This window comes from Hemibagrus wyckioides, linkage group LG19, assembly GCF_019097595.1.
Source record: "Hemibagrus wyckioides isolate EC202008001 linkage group LG19, SWU_Hwy_1.0, whole genome shotgun sequence".
Lineage (NCBI taxonomy): Eukaryota > Metazoa > Chordata > Actinopteri > Siluriformes > Bagridae > Hemibagrus > Hemibagrus wyckioides.
Genome location: NC_080728.1, coordinates 20230638 through 20242500, shown reverse-complemented (window position 1 = coordinate 20242500; position 11863 = coordinate 20230638).

The window sequence follows — 11863 nt, the reverse complement described above, 5'->3', positions numbered from 1 at the left end:
CATGGACGCTTCTGTCAGGTGTGTCACAGTGGGTCGACAGTACTGTCGAAAAAGGCTACAGAATGTAGTTCACCTTCCATCCTCCTTCTTTCAAGGTGAAAGGGGCCATAGAGCATATTCACCTCCCAGATAGAGATTGGGGGATTCCATCCTTTTTGTAATAAAGTAAATCTGGCTAGGCCAATGCCTCTGTGCCACCCAGGTGCAGAGGGAACTCGGCTTATGGCTGTAGTGGCCAAAGCTTTTCTTTTGGGTGTGCTACACATGGCATTCGGGAGGGCTCCTATCTTTCTTGCACACATATTGCCTGAAGATGACAGTTGTATTTATTGTACTGTAACACTTCCTCCTGACACTAAGAGGCTACCTTTGGTGGTCTGCAACATAAATCAGGGCAGTTTGAGCACCAGATTTTGAGCAGTTCGAGACCTGATTTTTCTTACTGAGAGTGATTTACACTCCAGAGTGCACGATCGGGAAGCAGGCTTCCTGCTGAGGGAATGGTATTTGCACCTAGCCATTCAGCAGGCATCCGATCGTGCTGTACCCCATGAGCCTCCTGGGACCCACCTCATCATGCTGCCTCACTGCTGATCTCTCAATCTCATAGTGCACCCCAACTCACAGAAAAAGAAAAGACTTTTTGTACTGCACCTTGTAGATAAAACCCAGACTTTTGTTCACGATCTCTGGTGTGTCTGTTTTCTGCTCTCACAGCGTGAGTCACTACAACAATAACCAAAACACAATATCATTCAAAAGTAATGGAACACACAATTACATAAAGGAGAGGCAAACAAACACAGTCCAAAATTGTAATCTAAAACAAAGTTAAAACAGTCCAGGATTAACCGGGATAAACAGGGTAATCACAAGCAGATTTAGCCTTTATTGTACCTGGAAAAGCTGCAAGAGCGTCATGGCAGCAGCACAGTTCACAATATAATAAAATGAATAACGAGAAGAGGATCAATATCTGTACAGAATTAAATCACCAAAGACTATTACAGTCAGGTGATTCTGTCACCAAGATACTTAAAATAACTTTAAAAGCATCTAAAGAGATCAGTTCCTTAAGTTTCAGCTCATTTTGCAAATTATTCCAGGTTTACGCTGGAGAGAAGAGGAATGAAAGTCAGTCGTAGTAAGACTGAGTACATGTGTGTGAATGACAGGGAGGGAAGTGGAACAGTAAGATTACAGGGTGAAGAGGTGAAGACGTTACTGGAGTTTAATTACTTGGGGTCAACAGTCCAGAGTAATGGAGAGTGTGAGAAAGAGGTAAAGAAGCAAGTGCAGGCAGGTTGGAATGGGTGAAAAAAGGGCTCGGGAGTTCTGGGTAATTCAGCGAGAATCAAGGGGAAGGTGTACAAGACAGTGGTGAGACCGGCCATGCTGTATGGTTTAGAGACAGTGTCACTGAGGAAGAGACAGGAGTCAGAGCTGGAGGTAGCAGAGCTGAAGATGTTGAGGTTCTCTTTGGGAGTGACGCAGTTGGACAGGATTAGGAACGAGTACATCAGAGGGACAGCTCATGTTGGATGTTTGGGGGACAAAGTTAGGGAGGACAGATTAAGATGGTTTGGACATGTTCAGAGGAGGGAGAGTGAGTATATTGGTAGGAGAATGTTGGACATGGAGCTGCCAGGCAGGAGGCAAAGAGGAAGGCCAAAGAGGAGGTATATGGATGGAATAAATAAGGATATGAAGCTAGTGGGTGCAAGTGTTGAGGATGCAGAAGATAGGGCTAGGTGGAGAGAGATGATACGTTGTGGCCACTTCTAAAGGAAAACGCCGAAAGAAGAAGAAGAAGAAGATTCCAGGCAGCAGGAGCAGCAAATTTAAATGCTTTTTTCTCCAGTTTAGTCGCAGAAATGGAACACAGTAATAAAAATCCCTGAGATCGAAGATGTAGGTTAGATGTAGGTCTGAAGATATGAAAGAAAGCAGACCCAGGATAGAGGTATAAATGAGGACATGCCAGTGTTTTAGTCTGCAGATGAACAAGCCAGACCATCCAACACATGCATACAACACACAAAGAGGAGTGACAGCTTAAATATTTCTTATGAACCTCAGTGCTCCATGGTAAACAGTGTCTGATGGATATAAACACTAAAAAGATGCATGCATATATATCACATTACCAAAGTCCTGCACAGATATAAGAGTGGAAGCAATGAGCCTCTTCTTAGCCTCAAAACAGTAATATACAGCATGAATAGGAGTGGTCCTAGGACCGACCTCTGAAGCACACCTTTAGTTACACTGAGTGACCGAGAGGTGAGTCTTTCTGATTGTACACATTGAGTTTTGTTTAAGAGTTATTAAACCAAACAACAGTATGTTTACTCCGATGCTGATGAGTCGATGTATCAGTATGGTAAGATACAGTATTGATGCTTCACATAGATAAAAAACAGGGCTGCACCGTGTTGCTTGTTGTCAACAGATTCAACTGAATCATTTAGTACTTCTAAAGCTGCTGTAGCTGTGCTGTGGTGTTTTCTGAAACCAGAACCAGACAGGATGTAATTAGCAGAAAGGAATTTAATTGACTGCTGACAAGTGATTCGAAAACTTTGACCAGGAAGACAGCTTGGATATGGGCCAGTTATTATTTAGCTGTGTGGGATCGCCATCTCAGGCATAACATTATGACCACTGACAGTTGCCGTGAATACGACTGATGATCTCCTCATCATGGCACCTGTTAGTGGGTGGGATATATTTGGCAGCAAGTGAACGTTTTGTCCTCAAAGTTGATGTTAGACGCAGGAAAAATGGACAAGCGTAAGGATTTGAGCGAGTTTCACAAGGGCCAGATTGTGATGGCTAGACCACTGGATCAGAGCATCTCCAAAACTACAGCTCTTGTGGGGTGTTCCCGGTCTAAAGTGGTCAGTATCTATCAAAAGTGGTCCAAGGAAGGAACAGTGGTGAACCAGCAACAGAGTAATGGGTGGTCAAGGCTCATTGATGCACGTGGGGAACAAAGGCTGGCCCGTGTGATCCGATCCAAGAGAGGGGTTCTGTTGCTCAAATTGCTAAAGAAGTTAATTCTGGTTCTTCTAAAAGGTGTCAGAATAGACAGTGCATCACAGTTTGTGGTGTATGGGGCTGCATAGCTGCAGACCAGTCAGGACGCTCATGCTGACTCCTGTGCACCACCAAAAGCTCCAACAATGAGCATCAGCACTGGACCATGGAGCAATGGAAGAAGGTGGCCTGGTCTGATGAATCACATTTTCTTTTACATCACGTGGATGACCGGGTGCGTGTGAATCGCTTACCTGGGGAACACATGGCACCAGGAAGCACTATGGGAAGAAGGCGAGCCGGCGGAGGCAGTGTCATGCCATGGACAATGTTCTGCTGGGAAACCTTGGGTCCTACCATCCATGTGGATGTTACTTTGACATGTATCACCTACTTAAGCATTGCTGCAGACCATGTACACCCTTTTGCCCCACTTTACCACTTACAGGGCTTAAAGGATCTGATGCTAACATCTTGACACCAGATACCACAGCACACCTTCAGGGATCTAGTGGAGTCCATGCCTCGACGGGTCAGGGCTGTTTTGGCAGCAAAAGGAGAACACAACATTGGGCAGGTGGTCATAATATTATGGTTGATCAGTGTATATGTGGAATTTGACGGGAGTCAGCATACCAGTGCTGCTAAAGAGATAAATCCCAGCATGAGTAACAGGAAGCCTAAAGAAAAGTGGAAATGTGGAAAATAAACTAGTCACTGTGTGAAAGCTGAAAGATGTTGCTAGCTAACAAAACACTGGTGACTAGCCATGTGAACTCCACTCAGTAAAACACTCTTTATGAGTGAAATACTCAGTAATTCAATAATGTTGCTATGGTGATATGATACTATACAAAATACTCATGTAGAATTCCTGATTATTTTATTGATAAAGGTTTTTAGGCAGAAGATACACGTTAAAACACATTCCTGTCAGAGAAGAGCTACAGTTACAGACTGACGAGGGAGCGCGTGAGTATCGCCTCAGCACGAGATTCTTAAAGAGACAGTACCAAATTAAACACATTCCCATTAACACCTAAAACTCCAAAAAACTCATCTAAAACCCAATAAAAGACACGAACAACTAGATATAATGATATAAGTAAAATAAAATTAAAGATTTGGTGCAATTAGTTTAAAAAAAAATAAATAAAAATTAAGTAACTTTAAACTTTTTACATATCTCACTACCCAGAAAGGGACATCACAGACTTAACACGTGATTAAATTAACCCTTTATATTCCAAAGATCAACTCTGATAACATTTAAGCTTAAATGTCCCACCTTACACTTTATTTACTCCACTATTGTACTATATTTCGTATATAACCTATAAAACAGCCTCCTGTGCTTCATTTTGCGCTTTATCACACCGCACTGTGGATTAATTTCCTATATGGACACACCTCATGTTTATTTCTTATGAATCATTAAAACCAGGATGTGAAAGTGAGAAATAATGAGAAGTTACTTACTGTTCCCAGTACTTACAGTACTGGGAAATATGTTCAGTGCTGGTTTGCCACAACAGTTTGCCAGTAGTGGTGAACTTCTATCAGTCTTCTGGTATTTCTATCGATCTTCTGGTAACACGTCTGCCATTAGTGACAAACATGTCCAAATATTGTTTGCCACAGACGGTAGTTTTGGCAATAGAAAGAGTTCAGTAATTTATCCTTTTTATCATTTTTTGCTTAATGTACAATATACATTTACCTGCCTCTTCGCCTGAGTAACTACATTTCCCAAGATTACATACATCTCAAGTGAATTATCAATGAGGAATAACATCAAGAGTTGAGAGAGACCCAAGAGAAAGTACCATTAAAAGTGTTGAAGAAGAGAAAGTTCCAATAAAAATCATTCAAAAACATTTAAGGCAGGACATGGTGTTGGAGAGAGGTGGAGAGGGAATATGTTACTTTATTAATCTGTTAGAATGTTATAGAGAAAATGATCTCAGAAGAGCTGGGTTTTCATTAGATCTGCTGATTAATGAGTTTGGGTCATTCCATGTCAACAATTTATGACAAATTTCCCTGCATCACATTTTCCATTATTTTTATTTTTGTCTGGTGAAAGTCACTAAAACTAGAGTTTGTCTAATCCATAAACAGGAATTATTAATTGTATTGCACTGTGAAGAATCTCGAGATACAGTCACAAGCTACATCTGGAACTTGGCTACATCTCGCACTTGGGCAGCAACTTAGTAATGGTTATCTGTAGCACTGTTTCCAACCGCGACCTGAACCTGAATCATCATGACAGCTCACTAAACAGTAAGTTAGTTGTTCATTTTAAACACATTAGCCCTACTAACAGTCCCATTAAGGCTGAAATGGTTATTGTTACAAACTACCCCATCATATAGACTTTTATAGAATTTCTAACACTGTAAATGTAGTTAGCTAGCTAGCATTAGTATTAGCTGTTTACTAATGCCTATTTGTTTATTGTGGGTATGCTATTACAATAACTTATTTAAAACTTACATAATTTACTTAATCATAATTTACATATTCATAACTTGACAATTCATAACTAAGTATGTATGAATAAGTATTCGTATGAATAAGTTATCACATATTAAGCCTCCTAGTCTACTAAATGCCAACTTCAACAAGTTACCGACAAGTTTATGTCAGTTTTGCCTGTGTTTATTGTGAGCCTTTATACACTGCGGTTTAAATTTTCCTCAGTGACAATAATTCTAGATCAGGATTAGATTTGGCATCAGAGTGCTGGCCAAATATGGAATAACCACATACTATGACACAACACCTTTCCAAACAGGTATGCCTATATGTCCATGGTAAAATATGGCTACTGCTCTGTGACACTGGTACAAATTTTAAACATCATGTTTCTCTTCAAAATATGTCCAGGGTGTTCACCTGGTGTTCTCTTTACATCTTTGCTTCTTGAATGGACTCGCATGTCAGGAAGCTGATGAAAAATATCTTCACCCTTGCATGGCAAAAGCCAGTCAAGGTGTCCAGATCTACATGAGGATTTCATACAGCTTCCTGATGAAGGTGAATAACAAATGTTTGTGTCTGCACCAATTACTGCTACACTTGTGTGACATAGTAAAGGTGACACAAATAGCCCTAATTTCAATTTTCACTTATGCTCCCTGTAGCCGTGGTGATCTATAAATAAATTCAGTGTTGTTTGTTATTCATTAAAGTCTTTAATGTTTTGTTTTACAGATATGTCAGGAAGTGTCATCACTCAAAAACCTGGTGAGTCCTTCACTGCAGATCACTTGTTTGTTTTATAACCCCAACTGCTAAAAAGTTAGAGCTGAAAGAAAAATGGTTATCTTAAAAGTTATTCTAGTAATCTTAAACCACCTTTAGTGTTTGTTACCAAAATACTCAATTTTCATTTCATCAGATGATACAAAGCATCATTTCCATACCTGCAGTGATTAGCCGGTTCCTGCAGTGATTAATTCTAGGTACAGTTTAAATAGATAACATGAGAGGCTAACATGACTTAGAATCTGTTGGAGATCATGGATTTCATCGTGGTTCCTTAACTGTTAAATGCCACAATTCATTATTTAAAACGCTAATTAAAAATTTCTTCCTTTTGATCCCTTAGGTTGTTGCAGAATTATTTTTTGCTTTTCTTATAATATTTTTTGTTGGTGGTATTAATATTCCTATGTTTGTATGTATGTAAATATACACTAATAATAACAATAATAAGTTTACAGTGTATTTTTGTATTGCCTTGTCCCAAGCCCATGATGTGAAATGAGGAGGTTTACATGTGGAGCTAGCAACCCACTGCGTAAAATACTCTTGCTATAGAAATGTCGACTACATCATCAGAAAACCATCAAATCCAGGGCAACGCTCGCCCAGAACAGAAATGGCTGGAGAAGATTTGTCAATGCCTTATTCTCCACTAGAGCGAAGAGGATTAAAAATGTAAGTAAGTAATGCAACACATTTGATAAATGTGTAAAGCTATTTATTACATGTCAGTATTGTTGAGCTAGTCTAGTGGTAGATGTGGGCGTGGTTAAATTACATTAGTGTAGAATGTGACATACAGAGCAGTCAAGTGAAAGATCAATACTTTGCTATGCAACATATTTTTGTGCAAATCCACTGATATTCAACATACAGAAGGTTTCATCAGGAGCACAAGGGATTCATCACACATTCTGCAAGACTTGGTGGGATTAGTCAAACTTTAGGTGTGGTTGTTGTGGCACTTAGTTTTTTGTTTATGATGACTCTATACAGATAATCATCATCTAATATTTTATCAGTAATAAAAGATGTTTAAGTAAAAAAATGTTCAGTTAATTGTGAGTCTCAGCTCTATAATTTGGATTTGGATTTTTAATAGTTACAGGGCTTTAATAGAACATGTATATAAAACTCAGTAATGCCTTTTTTCCTGTTCACACAAACCTGTGTTCAGTCTCTGACTACCAGCATTAAGGTCAATGTCCTGGGTCAGTTCATGACTCGTATTCTCAGGGAGTGTACACTATATCACCATGTAGAGCTTGGAATGAACGCTGACTCTCTATCTGTATCCATATGGTTTTGATTTAAATATATTTTTCTACAAATATTTCTGTTCATTCTACATTGTAGATCAGTTTCATTGGGTTACCTGGAGACACCTGAGAGGGTTCACCTGCAGGAAGCTCCTGATGACTCCATTTCCACTGCCACTGCTGGACCTCAGGGGTGATTTCAGCAGATCAGGAAAATACTAGATTCAGGATAGAAATGATCTTTGGGATTCTCAAGACACACTTCAATATTTTAAGGCTGTAAAGTGTAGACCCAGATGAGGAAGGTGACATGCCAGTGGTGCACAGTAGAAGCATGATTAGACGTGCAGCAGACGTGCAAACGTGTTTTTCTGAGCTCCATCAAGCTGGCCTACAATTTCGCTAAGTTTTCTAGATTTCTATCCTAGATCATAACTTTTAATAATATCTTCATTAGCTGATAGTGTCACATAACATTCTCATTCCAAATGCTTTTTAAATCACTAGTTTTATTTGTTTTCCTGAACACCTGCTTACAGCTGGTTAGCCCACTAGCACGCTAACCCCTTAGCCCGGCTATTAGCATGCTAACCCACTAGCCCGGCTATCTCGATTCTGTTTAGAGCTTACATTTTTCACGAATTATCTCTGTTATTCTACTTCATTTTAACACTATGTCGGTTGTGGGTTTCAGTTGAAGCAGGCCCAGCTGTGACAGTGGATAGCCGCACTGGAATCATCCCGGGCTGACGCACACCTGTCCCAGGTAAATCCGCGGCATGATACGATCACTCCCACAACCTCAACACCGCGTATTTCTCTGCCCAGGCCCAGCGCAGCTAGGAGGCAGCCCGCCCAGGTTTTGTTCACTCCGGTGCCGGGGGACCACGAAGCCTGGATGCAGCAGCAGCAGAAGACACCCGCCTTGCCCCGGCCGAGGACCTCTCCCCCTCCGCCGCCACCCATCTTCAAGATCTCGACCCGCAACCGCTTCGCTCCCCTTCATGAGACGGCGTGCGACATGGTGATCATCGGAGACTCCATCGTCCTGCACATCCGTGCTACCACGGCTAAAGGTAAGGTGCGTACTCATTGTTTTCCTGGTGCTCGTGTTCTTGATATCGCTGCACAGGTACCTGCGATCCTCACCAAGAACATCGGAGCTGTGGTCCTCCATGCTGGCACGAACGACATCAAGCTGATACAGAAGGACATCCTGAAGAAGGACTTCAGAAACCTGGTGGAGAAGGTTCGCACCACATCGCCCCCGATGAGGATCATCGTATCAGGACCACTTCCCACGTTCCAGCGAGGAATCAAAAGGTTCAGTAGGCTATTTGCATTTAATGAATGGTTACAGTCTTGGTGTCAAGAACAGAATATACCACTTGTTGATAATTGGAATGTTTTCTGGGAGCCTCCTAGGCTCTATGATGGCCTGCACCCAAGCAGAGCTGGAGCAGCAGTCCTCTCGGACAACATATCCAGGACACTGCGCACCATCTGACTGGTAAGTCATTCCTCAGATTACATGTATAATAGCAACTGTTCAACTCGCCAGACTAATACAAGTTCACACATAGCTCGTCATATAGAAACTGTGTCTGTCCCCCGATTAGTGAGATTAAAGGATAAATTCGTCAATAACTCTCGAAATAATCTTATCACAATTAAACCTGAAAAAGGCCAAATAGGTAAAGAAAAACAATTTCTTAAGTTTGGGCTTCTGAACATTAGATCCCTTGCACCGAAAGCACTTATTATTGATGAAATGATCTCAGATTATAGTTTCGACGCACTCTGTCTTACTGAAACCTGGCTTAGACTAAATGAATACATTGGCCTAAATGAGTCTACTCCATCAGGATATTCATATAAGCATGAGCCCTGTCAGATAGGTCATGGTGGTGGTGTTGCATCCATCTATAATAATTCTCTTACCGTTACTCAGAAAACAGGACCCCGGTTTAACTCATTTGAAGTGCTCATGCTTAATGTTGCACTCTCAGACAGGCATAAAAAATCCCTACTATATCTTGCTCTGGCCACCGTGTATAGACCCCCGGGGCCCTACGGTGTTTTTCTTAATGAGTTTTCACATTTACTCTCAGATCTTTTGATCAGTTTTGACAAAGTGTTAATTGTAGGAGACTTTAACATTCATGTAGACGATGCTAATGATGCATTAGGACTCGCATTTATAGATTTACTAAATTCCTTCGGGGTTAAACAAAACATTAATAGCCCAACTCATCGTTTTAATCATACACTAGACTTAGTTATATCACATGGGACTGATGTTTCCGATATAACCGTTCTACCTCAAAGCGATGACATCACAGACCATCACCTCTTATTGTACACTCTACCTGTAGAACATATTAGACACGTCTCTCCACGTTATAAACTTGGTAGAACTATAACTCCAACCACTATAGACAGATTTACAAACAATCTGCCAGATCTGTCTCAACTTCTTACTAGACCCCGAAATGCAGATGCACTAGATGAAGTAACCAACAGCATAGACAATATTTTCACCAGCACACTAGACACTGTTGCCCCCATCCGACTAAAAAAGGTCAGAGATAAAACACCTGCACCATGGTACAATAGTCATACACACGCCCTCAAGAGAGCAACCTGTAACCTCGAGGGAAGGTGGAGGAAAACCAAATTAGAAGTTTTTAGAATTGCATATAAAGACTGTCTGTCCAATTATAGACAGGTTCTAAAAGCTGCTAGGGCTGAGCATCTGAGCAATCTGATAGAAATAAACCAGAACAATCCCAGTTTCTTATTTAGTACGGTGGCTAAACTAACAAAGCATCAGATTTCTGGAGAGAGTATTTCAGCACAGTTTAGTAGTGAGGACTTTATGAATTTCTTCACTAAAAAATTGATAGTATCAGGAACAAAATATTGGATGTTCAACCATTGACGGCATCTGGTGATCCAGACCAGCCTATAGCTCCACACTTAAAGTTACAATGCTTTACCAGCATAAGGCAGGAAGAGCTAGCTAAACTTAGCACCACGGCTAAATCAACAATGTGTTTGCTAGATCCAATTCCAACTAGATTGCTGAAAGAAGTGATACATGCAGCTGGAGAGCCTCTTCTTAATATTATTAACTTTTCGTTATATCTAGGTCATGTCCCAAAATCTCTTAAGTTAGCAGTTATTAAGCCTCTTCTTAAGAAACCGAAACTAGACTCTGATGAAATATCAAATTACAGACCGATTTCAAACCTTCCGTTTATATCTAAAATATTAGAAAAGGTGGTGTCAGCCCAATTATGCTCCTTCCTACAGGAAAACAAGATCCTTGAAAAATGTCAGTCAGGTTTCAGGCCCCATCATAGTACAGAAACTACACTAGTTAAAATCACTAATGATTTGCTTTTAGCTTCGGACCAAGGCTGCATCTCGATTTTAGTCCTGCTTGATCTTAGTGCTGCATTCCACACTATAGATCATAATATTCTTGTAGATCGCTTACAAAATCACACAGGTATTCAGGGACAGGCATTAAAATGGTTTAGATCCTACCTGTCTGATCGATACCACTTTGTAGATTTAAATGGAGAACTGTCCAGTGTAGTGCCAGTGAAATACGGGGTCCCACAAGGGTCAGTTTTAGGACCTCTGCTTTTCTCAGTATACATGCTTCCATTGGGTAACATCATTAGAAGGCAAGGGATTAGTTTCCATTGTTATGCTGATGATACCCAGTTATATATCTCATCAAAACCAGATGAATTATGTAAATTGTCTAGATTAACTGATTGTGTTAAAGATATTAGAAATTGGATGACCGATAATTTCCTATTATTAAATTCTGATAAGACAGAGATATTACTTATTGGTCCAAAAACCAATACACAGAAGGTCTCACAATTCAGCTTGCATCTAGAAGGATGTACTGTTACTACTAGCTCAACAGTGAAAGACCTGGGCGTAATATTAGACAGCAACTTATCCTTTTAAAATCATATTTCCAATATCACAAAAACAGCCTTCTTCCATCTTAGAAATATTGCCAAGCTTAGGAACATTTTATCTGTATCTGATGCAGAAAAACTAGTTCATGCATTCATGACCTCCAGACTGGACTACTGTAATGCATTACTAGGTGGTTGTCCTGCATCTTCAATACACAAGCTACAGTTAGTCCAGAATGCAGCCACCAGAGTTCTTACCAGATCAAGAAAATATGATCATATAACCCCAATATTATCATCCATGCACTGGCTACCTGTTAAGTTTAGAATTGACTATAAATTAGCTCT